Genomic DNA, 4,545 nt, shown 5'->3' with positions numbered 1-4,545 from the left:
ATTATCTCATACTCTCTCTCTTTATATATTCCTCTCTCTTTATCTATCTCTCTTTCTCTCTCTATATATCCTCTCTCTCTTTATATATCCTCTCTCTCTCTCCCTCTCTCTAAGTCCGAGAGAGATAGAGAGGAAGAATGAGTGAGGATTTTCGGATAGACAGAGATACTCACAGACAAGAAGGCATGGACTATATCAGCTTTGATGGAACTAAGCGGTTTGTCTCTAATGACAACAAATATCTGTTCCTCCTTTTCCAGGCTGATGAAGTTCCCAAACCACGACTTCTTGGCCAGCCTGCCATTCAGAAGCATTTTTAACAGTCATATATTCATATTTCTGCTATGTTAAATAGAGGTGCTTATAATCATGTATGAACACTTATAAGCATGTAGAGTGACTTATTCAAGGACGTTGATATAAAGTGTTCCCGAAACATGCGGCATCGAAACGTGTTACAGGCTAGCAGATACGATAGCATTTTACATGACAGRCAGGACAGTCATTCCGATGGATATAGATAGACTAACTGTGTATGTCTAGGATTATCTACTTACTCCGGGCTTGATTCTGGAGTTAGACTTGACATGTCCTCCGGTGTTGGAACTACAGGAGAGCAAAAGGAGAGAGATGGAGAGAAAGAAAGAGAGAAAGAAARAAAGACGAGARTCAGAGGGAGAGGGAGAGAGATGTTGAGTTATATATCGAGGGGAAGATAGAAAAAGAGAGAGAGGGTGAGGAGGGAGGGAGTAGAGCGGAGAGAAGGAGAACTTGACGACATCACTTGATGAGGTTCAGTTTCATTGACTTAATGACCAATCTGTCTAATATATTTGAGCACCGTATAGTACAGTACGGTCCTTCTGCAATGGTAGAAGAGACTGTGGCTACTTTGAGAACAGAATATTCACATACAATGTCACTTTAATAATGTTTGCATACTGTTTTACCCAATTCATATGTATATACTGTATTCTAGTYATGGCTCATCCTATATACAGWGCCTTCAGAAAGTATTCACACCSCTTGACTTTTTCCACATTTTGTTGTGTTACAGCCTGAATTTAAAATKGATTATATTGATTTKTTTTCACTGGCCGACACACAATACCCCATATTGTCAAAGTGGAATTATGTTTTTAGACATTTTTKCCAATTAATAAAAAATGTAAAGCTGAAATGTCTCGACTCAGTAAGTAATCAACCCCCTTTGATATGGCAAGCCTAAATAAGTTCATGAGTAAAAATGTAAAACGTGAGTAAAAACCCACATAATAAGTTGCATGGACTCACACTGTGTGCAGAAATAGTGTTTAACATGATTTTTGAATGACTACCTCATCTCTGTACCCCACACATACAATTATCTGTAAGGTCCCACAGTCGAGCAGTGAATTTCAAACACAGATTCAACCACAAAGACCAGGGAGGTTTTCCAATGTCTCGCAAAGAAAGGCACCTTATTGGTAGATGGGTTTAAAAAAAGCAGACATTGAATATCCCTTTGAGCAAGGTGAAGTTATTAATTACACTTTGGATGGCGTATCAATACACCGATTGACTACAAAGATACAGGCATCCTTCCAAACTCAATTGCCGGATATGAAGGAAATCGCTTAGGKGATTTCACCATGAGGCCAATGGTGACTTTAAAACAGTTACAGAGTTCAATGGCTGTGATAGGAGAAAAATGGGGATGGATCAACAACATTGTAGTTACTACACAATACTAACCTAATTGAAGCCTGTACAGAATAAAAAATATTCCAAAACATGCATCCTGTTTGCAACAAGGAACTAAAGTAATACTGCTAAAATTTTGGTAAAGCAATTCACTTTTCAACCTGAATACAAAGTGTTGTTTGGGGCAAATCCAATTCAACACATTACTGAGTACCACTCTCCATATTTTCAAGCATAGTGATGGCTGCATCATGTTATGGGTATGCTCGTAATCGTTAAGGATTGGAGAGTTTTTCAGGATGAAAAAAAGAAACGGAATGGAGCGAAGCACAGGCAAAATCCTAGAGGAAAACCTGGTTCAGTCTGCTTTTCACCAGACACTGGGAAATTAATTCACCTTTCAGAAGGACAATAACTTGAAACAGAAAAGAAACACAAATCTAAACTGCAGTTGCTTACCAGAAGAAGACAATGAATGTTCTTGAGTGGGCGGGTTATAGTTTTGACTTAAATCTGCTTGAAAATCTATGGCAAGACTTGAAAATGGTTGTCTAGCAATGATCAACAATTAATTGGACAGAGCTTAAAGAAATGAGAAAATAATGATTTACAAAAATGTCTAAAAACATGTAATCACTTTGTCATTATGTGTTATTATTGGTAGATGGGTGCGCAAATAAATATATTTACTACATTTTGAATTCAGGCCTTAACACAACAAAATGTAAGTCAAGGGGTATGAACTGCTAATRTACACACCTTTCCTATTCCTATACTGTCCATACTGTCTATACACACATATATATTCATATTACGGGCTCTAACATTGCTCGTTCTGAAATGTCTTMATTTCTTTCTTACACACACTCCCCCCCTCTCTCTCACCCTGCAGTTTGCGTCGGTGGAAGCGTGGCGAACCCAGCAGGTTGTTCTTGAAGGAGTTGAGGCGTGTCCTCCAGTGGGCGGAGCTACTGGCGGCCATCCCCCCGCTGCCTCCGGGGCTGGAGGGTGGAGTTAGGGAGAGGGATCCGCCCCCGCCCCCTCCCTCCGCCCGYGAGGAGGAGGAGGAAGAGGAGGAGGAGGGAGGGGTGGGCTGGGGGTGGTGGACGGGGGTGCCTAGGGGGGTGGGGAGTGGAGACCCCTGAGGGGTGACCTGTGGCACAGGGGCAGAGTTAGGATAGACGCTCTTAGTGACCGACTTAAAGACAGAGGGGGCGGGGAAAAAGAAGAAGCGAGGGATGGGGGAGAGAATGGGTGAGGGGGACGGCGAGGGGGGAGCTTGGAGAGGTAGTGACTTCATGGATAGGAGGTGAGTGCGACCGGAGAGCCCTTTGGAGGGCAGGGTCTGGGTTTTGGGGTCGGGCACAGTCATCCGTTGTGACGGCCGGGGAGTGGTGGCACTTCCTGGTTTGGGGTCTTTGGAGTGGGTGGTGGAGGCGGAGGTGACTTCTGATTGGCTGAAAGTGAAAACTGGGCTCTGATGGGTGGGAAGAGAAAGGACGGAGGGACGGAGAGGAGGGAAGGAAAGATGAAGAGAGCAATGGTCATGAGTTATGATTTATGAATTTCCTGTAGTCTGATTGTACTTACATTTCTAATTGTAGAGATTTATATTCTGTTATTTCTCTTATTATGTTAATTTAATAGGGTCCGTTTTGAATAAAGGTCCAGAGACCCTTTCAATTTGAGGGCTAATATGTGATCCTATCGGTCTGTATCTCTTGTGTGCCTCTAGGCCCTTACTATTGGTGTGTGAGAGTGAGTGTGTGTGTGTGTGTGTGCGTGCGTGCGTGCGTGTATGGGATGGTATCTATGGTATGGGTAATGGCTCAGAATGGGACAGTATGAGGGCGATGGACAGTCAGGACAAATGACAGTCTCAGAAGAACAGTTACAGTTACAATTACACTTCAGTTCATTACAGAGAAACACAATCAGATCACAGTAGCTGTGCAGTAGCACATTTCACCATGAACACAGGTAGTCTCATCTGAATGTGAGTTCGGCATATCACAGATATACTTATGTACAAAAATATACTGATATTACAGGTATGGTATTTTATAAATTCTACAGTAGAACAACCTCTATAATAATCATCAGGTAGTGTAAATATGTGTCTTTTTGTAAAAGAGTTGGCCAAGCGTGACTTACCCTGGGACTGCTGAGAGGACTTGACGAGAGCCCTGTTGAAGCTCCACTGACTGAACGAGACCTGGAGGACAAAAATACCAGTATCAGACAACACCGGTACAGTGGAAAAATCACATGAATTTCACGTSRTCACATGTGATCTTAYGTCAAGTCAATGTGATAACCTGTGACTACATGTAAAAGCAACACGTGATCACATGAAACGACACGTCACAACCTTTCAACGTTTTTTTTCACGTGAAAGCGCAAAACCGATTTTCAGCCCGAAWGTTTTTTTTTTACATGTGAAAGYGCAAATTCCGCATGTGAGGTGAAAACATGTTATTCTCCTCACATGTGAAAAGGTGGTGTTAACACGTGAACTCTATGTCGAACACATGTGAACGACTGACCTAATGTGTCTCTTACGTTTCCCATGTAAAAATGTCAGCTCAATTTCAGCTTCACATTTTTTTGTTCAAGGGAAGCAATGAAATGGTATGGRGGTTTAAAAAAGGTGGAAAAATCTTTCATCAATGACAATATGATTATATTTGACAAGAATCACTTAGTACTGACTTATCAATACGTCCCCCGATTGGATTTGAAYTCACAACCTCTGGATTTGGGGTACAGCTGATCTTGCTGCTGCGTCACAAACTTTGTAGCATTCTAAGAAGTCACATACACATTCATTACCTATAATACATCTCTGCACATAGAAAAAAT

General features: G+C 41.8%; 1 pseudogene; it reads right to left on the bottom strand.

The window, feature by feature from the left end:
• LOC111981648 (serine/threonine-protein kinase BRSK1-like) overlaps window positions 1-4,545 on the bottom strand; it is an 18,222-nt pseudogene that overhangs the window by 8,991 nt on the left and 4,686 nt on the right.

Source organism: Salvelinus sp. IW2-2015, linkage group LG20 (assembly GCF_002910315.2).
Source record: "Salvelinus sp. IW2-2015 linkage group LG20, ASM291031v2, whole genome shotgun sequence".
NCBI classification, from domain to species: Eukaryota; Metazoa; Chordata; class Actinopteri; order Salmoniformes; family Salmonidae; genus Salvelinus; species Salvelinus sp. IW2-2015.
The sequence above is the reverse complement of the archived record's forward strand: the minus strand, read 5'-3'. Positions and strand labels throughout refer to the sequence as shown.